The sequence below is a fragment of the Gavia stellata genome, chromosome 1 (assembly GCF_030936135.1).
Source record: "Gavia stellata isolate bGavSte3 chromosome 1, bGavSte3.hap2, whole genome shotgun sequence".
In the NCBI taxonomy this organism is placed as follows: Eukaryota; Metazoa; Chordata; class Aves; order Gaviiformes; family Gaviidae; genus Gavia; species Gavia stellata.
Window position 1 is genome coordinate 57,625,484 of NC_082594.1, and position 14,133 is coordinate 57,639,616.

Below are 14,133 nucleotides of genomic sequence, written 5' to 3' on the forward strand. Positions count from 1 at the left end.
AAAGACAGGAGCCAAACTGTGGGCAGTATGTGCAGTTTATCACCGGTCCAGAAAGTTCTCTTCCAGAAGCGCACAGACACAGTCACTCATTTCATCAGCACTACCTCTTGAGTTGAGCAGTGCTTAGGAGGTGGGACTCACCTCACTAATTTTAGCAGTCTAAAGGGGATGTCTAAGGTCATCATCTTAAACTCCTTCTTCAGTAAGTGAAAACAGACAGGCGTCCCCAGAGGGCAATGCATATGAGGTCAAGGGGCTAGATCACCCTCTGGAAGTGTCCATCCATGAGACACGGAAATTAGAGTCAGTGGCTTGGGCTAAGTCCTAAACTTTAGACAGCTAAGTAAAGAGAGACAAATCCCATCCAAAATGAGTAGGTGCTTCAGGCTTGTGGCTTATAGGTGAGACCCGTGGTTCGTGTATTACAGATTCCTCATGGACTCCTCCATATTCATAGCCCTGTTACGTGGAGAGTAAGTCTTTCCTACAAAACGACCATATATCTCATTTTGCTATGCCTTCCTACCTCTGTGCCAAAACACTCCCAAGTGCTGAGAGGTTCCTCCTCAGGGCTTGCTACTACTTTTCATGCCTGTGTTTTCCCTGCTCACAGGCAGCATATTCTGAAGTGCCACACATTTCCATGTCTCCTGGGTCCACAGGAGACAGGTTTCTTTCTTTCAGGTTTGTTTGAGACAGGTTTGTTTCTTTCTTCTGCTTTCTCACTTTTATTCACCTCCCACTCCTATTGCAGTCTCTGCATCCCCATTCTCCCATGTTGCTCTTACGGAGTATCGAAGTGTGAACAGACCTATTCCTCCGGCACAGTGTGGAGTTTGGGAATTCACAGGAAATTCAGTTCCCAAAGAACAGATTTTTCCCATCCTTGGAAAGCCTAGGTGCCCTGTCACTACAAGGTCCCGAGAGCCAAATGTGTTCAGGTCCAAGATCAGCTGGAGTGCAGGAAGCCGAACTGCCATTCAGGTCCACAGGAGGTGGGAGCCACCGCCAATTTGCACAAGCAAGGCTGGGACTGGGGAGCACGCAAGGCTTCGGGGGCGCAGAGCTTGGCCAGAGCTGCAAGGTCTCTACTTCAGGGGATCAGATGATGGTTCTGGGGATAGTGGGGGCCACTGGGGCTCTCTAACCCTGCATGACTCCACCCGCCACACAGGGAATGCTGGTGGATGCTGCAACGCCCGGTACTGAGCAGCAGCTGCACGGTAGGACCCCAGACCTTTACTGATGCAAAATACCAGCATTTCTGACAAGCCGTTTTTGTGCAGTTGTGGGTGAGAGCAGCTTCAGACCCAGCCTGCTCTTTGTGGAATGGCAAAAGGATTGGGCACAAAATTTTTGTACATACTCCAGAGTTAGTCCTTTCCCCCAGAGAGGTGGTGGGTCCACATCTTTGCATATGCATATGCTGCCCCACTGCTCCTTCCTTTGCAAGGACAGTTAGCAAAGCTAACATCTAACAGCTCAGCAAAGCAAAGTTAGCAGTCAGGCTGGTGTCTGACTTGATTCTGCCTCATCCAGACTGGAGAAGAGAACTGGCCTGAAGGACAGCTGATTTCACAAAATGGATCTCTTTTCTTCTCCCTGGCAAAGCATCTTTTCTTTCTGAAGCTCAAAATGACTGGAGGGAACTGATTATTCCAGTGATCCTTTTCAGACCGTTGGCTAAGACTCTGCCAAAGATGTTAAGACCAGGGTTAATACACATTATTGGTCTGTCAGCCGTACAAAGAGTAGTTTGTGATCGTTGCAATTTTAACACAGTAAATCCATCTGTTGATATAAGTCTTTATTTGCTATTCTCTTGCTGATACCTAGCCAGCATGCAGCAAGCTTCTGAGCGATCACACATCTCCAACACATGACTGCATTGTCTCAGCGGAAAGCAGATACCCTGCAAACACTTCTGCTGAGAGCATACAGACTGGGGACTCTGGTAACTGCCTGCACCATTTTAGTTTATCCTGCTTAAATGAGAAGTCTGGAAGAGGTGTCATTCAGCTGAATTGGACAAAACCACTCAGAGACAGGAATGTGCAGATCCCACCTGGAAAGTTGTCCATACTCTTCTCATGCCCCTCTTCATACATGTTTCAAGTTTCAGACAATGAACTTCCCACGTAACTGGGCGAACCGGTAGCTCTCTCTTTTTGGTAGCCAAAATTACCATTCTTCCAAGGTCAGACTCGCTAGGTCCCACCGTTTCTTTTGCTTGCATTATCCGCCTGCCACATTTCAGCTTGTTCAGGGAGATAAGCCATGTGATGTAGCCCTGAAAAGTGCCATTTCTTCTTACAAGTGAAATAATAATTGCTGTTTGCTTTCCTGTGACTGGATAGCATCTAACAAGTTGTTCATTGTGCCAAGTCTGGTCTAGAAAAAACGAAGAGAGGACTTCACTTTAGAGACATCTTTTTTATTTTTTTTTTTACATCAATGTGCCAAACATTTTTTCCAGAAGAGGGCGCAAAATGTATCTCCAGCAATACAAAAGAACTACGTTTCTGCCAGCCTTTATTTGTGCATGCCGAAACCTTTTCAGTCTGTTTCTATCTCCGTTTGTAAATATGAGGTTCGACATTAAACATAGTAAAAATCCCGTCCTGTGACATTTATAATGTAGATGACTACATATGAATCTGTCAGTGTTGGTTCCTTTTACAGTCAGTAAAACGAAACAAGCACTTAAAGCACACAGTTCATCCCATTTCACCCTATATTTGATCAGCTGGGTAGCTCTCCAGACTCCTTAGACTATATTGCCTGGAGGTCCAATGACCAATGTGGAGCCTGGACTATCTAATGTGTGGACACCTAAAACTAGATGCCTAAATCTAGGTGTCTACAATCTGGAACTGAATCCTACGTCTGGAGTAGGAGTCACCTGACCTATTTTAGATAGAGATAAGGGTGACTAGCCCAGATGTGGACATCTGGACTTTGGACATCTAAGTTAGAGAGAATCCCGCCTCTTGCATTTGCCAGGTAATGCTCTACAGTGACAGTCTGGGACAGGGCTACCCATACTGTGCTTATTGCCAAACACCAGTTGTCAAATTACATCGTATTAATTGTAAAATTAAGTGAACTTATGGAAAGTTCTGATTACTTTGTTTGTGGGGCTGTTATCAATGTTGCAATAGAGACCAGGATGAAGGGCCCCTTGCAGAGACGCTAAAGAAGTCGTGATGAAAATGGCTGGCAAGGGAAAGGACAGGAAGATGAGTGTCACTGTGGTTAGACCACACTGTTACTTACGACAGCTGTTGCACAGATCAATAGCTCTGTTTATTCACGTGTCATCAATCCCTGTTACCACTTCACATGGCCTTTGTCAGTGCTCTTTAAACTTCACAGACTGGCGGATCTTGAGGAGGGGTTGAAAGCTTGAAATGAGCCCTTCCTGCTAAGTCTTCCTCATAACTGTTCACATGAAAATGAACAAGCGTGGATCATTTATCAAAATAATGACTCATTTCAGAGATGTACATGCTATGTAGATTGTACCCCCTCCACTGGATATGATAGAATCTTCAAACACAGTCCTTCTGTGATTTATGTATTCACAAACAGTTGCTTTCAGCTCGAAGATGTAACCCTGCCCCTTAAGCATATATACAGCAGTCTTCACACAAAACCACTTCTGTTAAGGTGTCTCTGCATACTCAGGTGCAAAGCGAGCGTCACACTTCTAGCCGTGGTCCAAATGGGGAGGTTACACAGTGTGCCCTCCTGTTGTCTCAGCCTACAAAGGTGGGGAATATTTTGCATTTCTCTGGGGTTTGCCATCTGAAGATTGCTTCCCAGGCACAAACACATTTTAATCTCACCCCTGCTCCCAGCAAACACGGTTAACTAATAATTATGTAGTAGTATTGTGTTAGTTTAAGAAGCAGCAAAAGTCTAAATTCATGAGCATGCTAATACCTTAGGCAAGGTGAACCTCTACTGTCAGAATTTAGAGATCCTTCCTGATATGGGCATCAGAAAAGGGTTTGGGAGCTGGAGAAACAGCATTTACAGCTGTTTGATGCCTACATTAAAATACTCTGATATTAAAATAGTAACAAAGAAAATGCCTCACTGACTTGCCTCTTACGGTGTTGATCCTTCACTGCTTTGAAAATAATAAAAAAAACTCACCAGGATCAGGCTCATAATGAAGAAAGAACTGCTGGCAATCGGGTTTGTATGTGAACTATTTAGTGAGTTCGTCGTGAACAGAAATCAATCAAATAAGACCGTAAGTCAGTGGATGCACAGTGCAAAAATTATTGTGCAAACCACCAGTGAAGGAAGACACTAGGCAGAGTAGGACTACAGCAAATTTACATAAGCTGGCAACTTCATCCTTTTAATACAAAATCTGACAAGCTCTCCTGATGAGTACAAATTACTCCAAAATTACACACACGAGAGAGTGATTATACAGAGCCACCATCAAAGCTCTCGGTACTCCCAAGCTTGCAAATATATTGGGACAGGAGAGCTAAAGTGACTGAAGGTGATGGAACTCTAAAGTGAAAGATACTGCATTGCAACGGTACAGAGCATGCCCACAGAAATGCTGAACACTATCCTTATTGCCCATCTGATTATCAGGAAGGGCTTGAAATAGCTTATCTAGCCAGGCGTGACTGCTGCCATAAAAGTACAAAGTGAAATCTGCGTCAAATGCTGGAAACCAACCGGGAAAGAACCTCAGAAACACTTCTCCGTTCAAGGCTACTGGCAGCCCTATGGAAAACAAATGGAGACTACTCAAGTACCTTACTCCCCCATTACACATCCCTGCTGTTGCACAAACCAACCAAGCCAGAATGTCATACTTCATCATAACCAGCTGTTTGAGTGGAGCTGACGAAAGATAACGACCCGCGATCCACAACTGGCTCATTTGGGAAATCTCTAATGCATTAAACACACTAAAGCAAGTTCTAACTAGCAAGAACACAAATAGTGTAGAAGGAAAAAAAAAGGATGAAAAGCAAAATGCTAATGAAATTAATGTCCTGATGGGCATTTTTAGGCCAGGAGTTTTTAAGGAAAAACTACAAAGGAAGTACCTCTCTGTTTTGCAAGTAATGAATTGCTGTAATTATTACATGCCCATCCCACTTCTAGGAACGAAAAATCCTAGGGATATACAGGTGGTGGGCAGTAGTATGTAGGAATATCTAATGCAGAAGAAATTCTGTGAACAAAGAGAAGCCATGTGATCAGACACCATTTGTAGTCCCCAGTTGTAGATTTCTGTAAGGAGAGAGAAAAGAACATTTTTATCTGCTAAGGGGGGGTTGGGTTACTTTAGTCTCCTCTACTTATCCTAAACATCTCTTTCTCACTTGCTATTTTATGAATTGACTTCATCAGTTTGTAGTGGTAATGCATACTTACTGAGCTGTATATGTGTTTAATTTTGTTAAGAAAAGATGAAACTGTGGTTGGTGGGGTTGTTGGCTAATAATTTTGCTCCTCTATCAATGAAATAGCAGTTTTGGTAAGAGCCTGATCTCTCCTATTCTGAGACATAATATAAGGCAGGGATATAAAAATGTCTTTGTATCACATTCTTCAAGTATATACAAATACATGTATATATATATATATATGAGTGTGCTTGTTTGCTTTGTTCTAAGATGTGAGAGATTTTCTTTGTGAAAGATCAGTGATTGGTATTTCAGCCTGTTTGATGACCTGCAGAGCAAATGGTGTTCTCAGGAAGGTGCATCCTCGGTTTTATTTTATTTACTCATGTATATTAATATATTCAATGATGCATGTGCCACATAAAGGACATAGGATAATTTCTCGGCATGATGAGTATGTGGCATGAATCGTTCCCCTAAGCGCAGCTACAGGCTTTGATGTACTCAAGGGAGGGCTTCCTCCGCCGAGTTTAAAGTTCAGAAGTTCAAAGGCACTTCTCATTAGAAATTAACCATGACACTTCAAAAACGAGAAGGGAACAACCTATTCCATGCCTGAAGAACTTGGCAGAGGCCATTCTCACAAGCCAACAGACACTGGCGTGTCTCGCAGAAGAGGGGTAAGAGGGGTTGAGTTCAGGGGCAGCACGAACAGGAGCGTGACCTCTTACAGTCCTGCCTTGGAAAACACGGCCCCTTGGTTTCTCCAAGCCTTGCCTGGAGAGCAAGGTCTACCACGTGAGCTGTAACGGGCTTTATTTACAGCTGTCCATATTGCACTGACCACTTGGTAGATATCTAGCTGAATATCCAGATGGATGCTCACCCTTGGGGCATCATTCCAGCTCCGGAGAGTTCAGGCAAATCTTTAACTTTCCCTTCTTTCTGGTGTGGTGTAGAAACCTCTAAGCTGACAGACGGAGGTAGCAGGTTAATCACTCAAACGCAGCTGGGCAAAGAGCCTGTCAGCTGCTAGGCGTGCGTCCAAGGATGCCGCTGGTCCCTGCCAAAAGCCAAGAAACACACCGGTGCCCGTCAGGTTCACCGGGCAACCGGGCAGTTTCCGCTTGCACGAGACGGTTGCCTGTGGGAGCCACTGTTGGAGACGTGAGAGGGGCAGAGGGATGAGGGCTCAAAACTCAAGGATGCCCATTTGCTCAGCCACTCATGCTGTGACTTGTCGGGATGAGCACAGGCAGCCGATGTGTCTGCTTAGGTGGGAGGCCTGCAAGAGCCCAGGACAATATTGGGCTGGTGGAGTGGGTGAGAAGAAGCTGCTCGGTCAGCGCTCCAGGAGCGAGGCTTGCTAGAAAAATACGAGAAATAACTTTTGTTGAACACAGGGGAAGATTGCACTTTCCTTTTGTTTAACGGTGGCTTTTCTTTTCTACACTTTAAACTTAATCCTCAAAACGCATAATTTCTTTCATTTCTCTGGTCACCCTGTGTAGAGCTGGGGCATAACGCCTGCCTGAGGCTGGTGACCTTCGGCCAGCATCCCCCCAGAAACAGTGGCTTGAAACAGAGCGGCTATGGGGCTTTGCAGAGACAGCCCGCAGGCAGGCGAGAGGGATTTGCACCTTGGGTCACGCTTAAGCAAACCTCAGCCTGCGGAAGTGTCCGGCGCTGGGTCTTGTGCTGTCAGATCTGGAAAACAGTTGTGCCAGAGGTGGGTAAAACCTCCTGCAAAGTACAGGCAGCAAAAGGGCTTGGAGCAACCTCCAGTGCATCACACCGGCTTGACAAGGATTCCAGCTTGAGGTTAGCTCCTGTTTGGGATGGGAGGAAAAGTGAAACTGGTTCAGGCATGTGATCCCAAAATCAATATTTTCACAGCTCAGGGCATGTGACGTGTCACCGGAAAGTGCCCGGTGAGGACAATGGCTGGCACAGGACCGCAGCTCCGCAAGGCTCTAGCGTGCTCTGCCACTGACCAGCCTGCACACAGGCGCCTATAAGCTGATGCCTGCGCCTAAGGCAGTCGCTCTAGGTTTACTTTACAGGCAAGAAAATTCCTCTCATAAATCTGCACATCTTCCAGAGATGCCCTGTATTTAATGGGACTGGAAGGGGAAGGGTGGGATTTATGACTGGGAACTGAATTTCATGCATGATTATGTTTTGCATTTCATACTAAAGTACAGTATTTTGCATTAACAGTATATCCAGCAATAACACGAACACTTCCTCCCACTGAATTTTAACACTTGTGTCAGGTTCTTTAATGGATGCGGCAAACCTGTAGCTTTTGCATGCCAGGTTATGTCTTAACTCTCTTTTACCAAATCAGGTTTTTCCCGTATGTACATAGAAAAGTTAACACTTCCCAGAATACCACATGAAAAAAACGCTCTGGGCCATCTTTCCAAATAAGCCCTTAATCCTCAGACATCACCGAAAGTAATTTTTTATCAATAGTGCACCATCCCATAGAAAAACAAAGAGTAGTCACTACAATAAGCACTGGTGTCTCCAACCTCACTGTTTGGCACCCGCTGGCATTTTTATTTTGTTGGTATTTGTCAAGCAATTTAAGAATTTCTGCTTTTCTAAAAGCTGAAATGCATTTCTGACATGAAAAAAGACTTTACATTGTTTTAATGCTAAATTCTCAGAAGTGATTCTGCCCTTCTTCACCTGGCTTGCAGCTAAAATGCATTAAAAAGCTAGAAGGAACATCTAAATGAGCCACGGAAATATATAGTCAGCTGAGAAAAGACACGTGAACAAAGAGGAAGACAGAAAAACACAGTGTATACCTGAATCTCTATTATCACTGGAAAATGCTTCGTTTCTTTACAAGGGCAATGGCAAGGTAGAACTACTGCAATGTAATGAAAGAAAAATATTTTCAGTATGGGAACGTGAAAGCATTAACATAACAGGCAGAGCACATTGTGTCCTGCCCTTGGCGAATGTCTTGTTGGCTACTCTGGACTGTGACCCAGCAAAAATAAGCAGTCCAAATGAATTTGCTCCCAGGTAATATCCTGCTTCACCTACTACATGCAGCAGACGCTGGCAAACTGTTTTCTCGAGAGTCAGCATGGGGGCTCGACATTGCACTGAGGAATAGGAAGACCCCGTGCTGCACACAAATTGCACACAAAATGAGCCAAAGCACCGCTTGGTACACTAAAAAGCTTCTGAGTACATTTGATCCATTTGATTTTTGACAAGGCAGTGCTCTTGGAGGACGGGAAGACAGGGGGAACCTGACCATGTCCCCCAGCACCTGCACGCTCCCACTGACATCTATGTTTTTAAGGTGTTTTTTCTCCTCAGACCTCATTACTGTCAGTTTTATTTGTGGTTCCTTAAGCTCAGCCAGTTTAAATGTGATTTTAAATCTGTCCTCTTTATCCAAGTGCTGCTGCCTCTGCAGGCAGCCCCCCTTTTCACTGGAGGGTTTTACCCACTTCTGTCAAATCAGTCTGGCTATCAGGTCTATTTCAAATACACACACCGCATCAGAAACCAAATCAAACCAGTCAGATCAAAAGAAGCAGTATTGCTGATGGATAGACTGCATGTTAATTTCAGCCTCAGTTTATCATTGAATCTGTATTGATCAAAAAAAAGTCACATATTATTTCCTTATTCCCTTTGTTTCTGAGTTGCTTGAACATGTTGATTTAAGTCAGCTTTTAACTCCGCTTGGTCACCGTGACCTTTTTTGATCCCAGCCCGTTTGCTCTCAGATTAAGTCACGCTACAGAAGCTGCTTTGCTCCAGGTTGTGGTTTTCATGCTCTCTGTTAAATGACATCTTTCTACGCCACCAGCCAGGACAATTGGTGCCTGATAAACAGTGGGGCCGGAGATGGTAAACCACAACATTCTCTTCACAACACAACCCTTCTCTGAGTAAATATGGAGCTGCTGTGGGAATCGAGGAGAGGAATCAGCGAAGGGCACGGGGAAGAGCTTCCTTGCAGATAGAGGTACTGCTGGGAAGGTATAAAGCAGACCCTCACCTTCACCTGTCTCCCATTCCTCCCAACTGGAAACCGGGAGAAATTTGTGTTGAGGGCTGGGTGGTACCTGAGCAGGGCTAGGTAGAAAGAGCACGGTGTAAATTATCACCCCTCGCCCATGATCTGCCACAGCTTATTTCTGCCTCCTCCAGGGCCTTTGCCAAGCCCGCCAGTCACCCCACATCATGTCATCCCCTCCATCACTGCCTCCAGTTGCTACCACCCCCCTTTAGCTGAGCCACATGCTTGTCAGCTTTGCTCCTTACATCCACTCGGGAAATGAGTGGCAAGGTGTTCAAGGAGCATGTGGACGAGGTATTGTGGGAGATGGTTTAGTGGGCATGGTGGTGTTAGTCGATGGTTGGACTTGATGATCTTACAGGTCTTTTCCAACCTTAGTGATTCTGTGATTCTGTGAATGAGTCTCAAAATGAGTCAGAAGCTCCTCTCTTCTCCTCATCCCTGCTCTGCCATCTCGGTAAAGGTATTACACTGGCAGAGATAAAGGCCTCTGTACCATGCTCCCCACTTTGGGTTTTCTTTAGCATATCCGGAGGCATCCTTGAAAAAACAAAAAAGGATGGCCCTTGGAAAAATTTCCCTAAGTGTAAACAGCTGGAAAAGTAGTTAAATGTAATGTTGCTATGAACTGAAATTCGTGTATCTGTGAAAAGAAGATTTCAGCATGTGGGCTAAATAAGAGGGTAGCAGGGACCACATGCAATCATGAGCTGAGCATAACATATAATACGTAATCATTAATGCACCAGTGCACTGCTTAGAGCTATAATAAGCCAAATGCATCCCAGTGCTACTCTATTGGCTTCAGTGAGGCAACAAAATCTTAGGGTAATAGAGTAAGTCAGGTTAGAAGGGACCTCCAGACGTCATCTAGTCCAAAACACATCTAATCAGATTGGCTCGTTCAGGGCTGTGTCCAGTTAAATTCTGAACACCTCTAAGGAGGGAGATCCCGTAGCCTCTCTGGGCAGCCTGCTCCAGTGCTTGACCATCCTCATGGTAAACAATTTTTTCCTAATACCTAATGGGAATTTCCCATGTTCCAACTCAGGTCCTTTGCCCTGTTGCTGTGCTCGTCCCAGAGGTTCAGCTCCAGCTTCTCCGAGTCCTCCGACTGGGAGCTACCCTAGTGCTCATAGAAGACAACAGACCCCTCGTGCCCAGACTGACCAAGTGCTCAGGCAACAGCAGAGACCAGCTGTGGCACACAAGGGCAGAGCACACGCTTGCTGGCAAAGCGTTCCTGCTCCGGGAACACCAAGGTCTCAAGAACTCAATCTCTTTCATCTTTATGGCCCACTGCAAGGATCGCTTCTGAACACTGGCTGCTTTGGAAAGACATTTGCTTATCTGCCTCCCGTCTCGATTAAATCCTTTTAAATTCCATTAGATACAGTATTCTTTTATTTTGCAAACATTTTCTACATCGCATTACATAGGGCTGCATGTTCTAAAAATCAGTCCAAAAGTTTCCCTCCTTTCCACTGTGACCTACCCGGGTCTAGCAAAACTTAATTTGATGTGGAGGCAACTTCTGAACGCCAAGAGCTGCACCTGTGCTGCTGGCCAGGTGGAATGCACCTCCAGTAAAGTCGGAGATGCACTTCTTCACATTTCCTGCTCAGTTTGTTAAACAGGTTATATCTATTTTTAAAAGCATTGTATTACAAACTTTCAGGGAACAACACAGGCTTTTTTCAACAAAATTAAGCCGAGCCGAAAAAAAAAAAGAAATAATGCATTAATCTCGGTGTCAAGAAACAAAGTCTGTAATGTCCAAATGCGCTGCACAGAGTGGGAGAGGGGAAAGCTTACTGGCTCGTGGAATGCAATTTTTCACTCCTTTAAAATGCTCTGGGCTGTCACTTCCTATTAATTTTTTACTCTTTGTTATGTAATATATGAACCGCATAGCTTAAAATCATTCTTGTCCTGGCAGTTTACAAAAGACATGCAGTAATTTAATGTAATTCCATTTCTGATAGCTTAAGAAAAACAACGGTGGCGGCCCCAGCAAGGACTGGTGATTATTAACTGATGTTCCCACCCTGATGGATTTTTTTTTAGGCAACATAGCAACATGCCTTGTCTACTCTCCTTTGGAGAAGAGGATCTAGTTGCTCATTTTTTAGGTGGCACTTTTTGTTCTGCACAATGCAGAACACCGTGCAAGTCTCTTCATTTTACAGTTATGTTAATCTCCTCTAACGCATACGCCAACTCGAGGTGTATTCCCCAGATCTATCACTGACAGCAGACCTGACCTTGCCCGGGTGACGACGCTCTTACAAGCCTGTCTATATTCCCCGTATGTCTGCCTTACCTTTTCAATATTCTAATTCTCAGGAAAACCCTGGCAAACAAGGAAGTTGTCCTTCAGCCTTAGAATAATAAAGTTGGGGTTTTTTTCTTTTGCACAAGTGCTCTAGGAACCCTGGAAATAATAACACAGCAGAGGCAGGAAAGAGTCTCAAGTTGCCTAACATATGCATGGTAAAATTACAAGAAAAATTACTCCGGGACAAAGGCATGACGACCCTAGCCTGCTTATCCTGGCTGCAGAACAAATGCTGTTGTCATCCGGTGTTTAACTTATGAGGCAATAACGATTGCTTGTGATTTTGATCCTGCAAGAGGTAAAATAATATCCTGTATTTCAGACTTGAGAGCAAAACCGTTTCTGAAGGACTCTTCTGTTCATAGTTACACAATAAACTTTTGTAAATTATAAAAATCCAACTATTGAATAATATTCCATTCTGATTTGTAAAATATATATAGCTTAAAAATCTTGGGAGTCTGGGGAGGTCCCTGATGACTGGAAGCTAGCCAATGTTACTCTAATTCACCAGAAGGGCGTGAGGGAAGACCCAGGGAACTACAGACCTGTTAGTCTAACCTCAGTTCCTGGAAAAATTATGGAGAAGATTATACTGGGTACTATTGAAAGGCATTTAAAGAACAATGCAATCATCAGGCACAGTCAACATGGGTTCACAAAGGGAAAGTCCTGTTAACTAATTTGATATGCTTCTATGATAAGGTCACCTGCCTCATGGATGAAGGGAAGGCGGTGGATGTAGTTTTTCTGGATTTTAATAAGGCTTTTGATACTGCCCCTCACAGCATCCTTTGGGACAAGTTGCCCACTGTGGGATGAGCGGGTTCATGGTGCGCTGGGTGAAGAACTGGCTGAACGTCAGGGCTCAAAGGGTTGTAGTGAATGGGGCTACACCTGGCTGGCAACCGGTCACCAGCAGTGCTCCTCAGGGTTCAGTTCTAGGGCCAGTTCTGTTCAATATCTTTATCAATGATCTGGGTGCCGGAGTTGAATGCACCATTAGCAAGTTTGCTGATGATACCAAACTGGGAGGTGCTGTTGACTCCCTTGAGGGACAAGTTGCCTTGCAGAGGGATCTAGATAGGTTCGAGCATTGGGCTATGATTATGGGATGAAATTTAACAAGTCAAAATGCCGGATTCTGCACCTGGGACGGAGTAATGCTGGGCACAAGTATAAATTGGGAGAGGAGTGGCTGGAGAGCAGCCCTGCAGAAAGACATCTGGGGGTGCTGGTGGGCAGCAGGCTCAATATGAGCCAGCAGTGTGCCCTGGCAGCCAAGAGGGCAAACTGCATCCTGGGGTGCATCAAACACAGCATAACCAGCCAACCAAAAGAGGTGATTATCCTGCTGTACTCAGTGTTGGTGTGGCCTCACCTGGAGTACTGTGTGCAGTTCTGGGCCCCACAACTTAAGAAGGTTGTGAAGGCCCTTGAATGCATCTAGAGGAGGGCAACAAAACTATTGAAGGGGCTGGAAGGAATGTCCTATGAGGAGCAGCTAAGGACTTTGGGCTTGTCTAGTTTGGAGAAAAGGAGGCTGGGGGGCGACCTCATTGCTCTCTGCAGCTTCCTGAGGAGGGGAAGGGGAGAGGGAGGTGCTGAGCTCTTCTCCGTGGTATCCAGTGATAGGACATGTGGGAATGATTCAACGCTGTGCTAGGGGAGGTTAAGACTGGACATGAGGAAGCATTTCTTTACTGAGAGGGTGGTCAAACACTGGAAGAGCCTTCCTAGAGAGGTGGTTGATGCCCCAAGCCTGTCAGTGTTTAAGAGGCACTTGGACGATGCCCTTAACAGCATGCTTTAACTTTTGGTCAGCCCTGAAGCGGTCAGGCAGTTGGACTAGATGATCATTGTAGGTCCCTTCCAACTGAAACAGTCTACTCTAAACACTTATTAATACTTCCCCCCAAAATGTCATTTTTATGCCCAAGAGCCAATGAGACTTGCCACAAAAAATGAACCACAAGGGTTGGTTTTCTTACAAAAAGGTGTGAGCACCTTTCTTTCCCAGTCCAAGGGAATAAATCCACACTCATTCAAATGACCCAGCACAAAACTGTGTTAGTGCAATGATCTGATCAATTTATGTGCAGAAAAGAACAGGAATCAGTCCCACAGTGGTGTAAGGAACTTCAAAAAAATTCCCAAGTCATAGCTTGTCCCAAAACACAGGAACAAGAAACAAAGCAAAGGCCAAGTCTTTCACTCTACTACACAAGTTAAAAATAGCTAAGAAAGCCAAGTAAGCAAAGCCAGAGCCAGAGCTATGGTGGCAGCAAGACAGAGGTTGAAGGGAGTTATAGGCATGTCTTCGTATGGATATTAAGTTCCTACCACAGCAA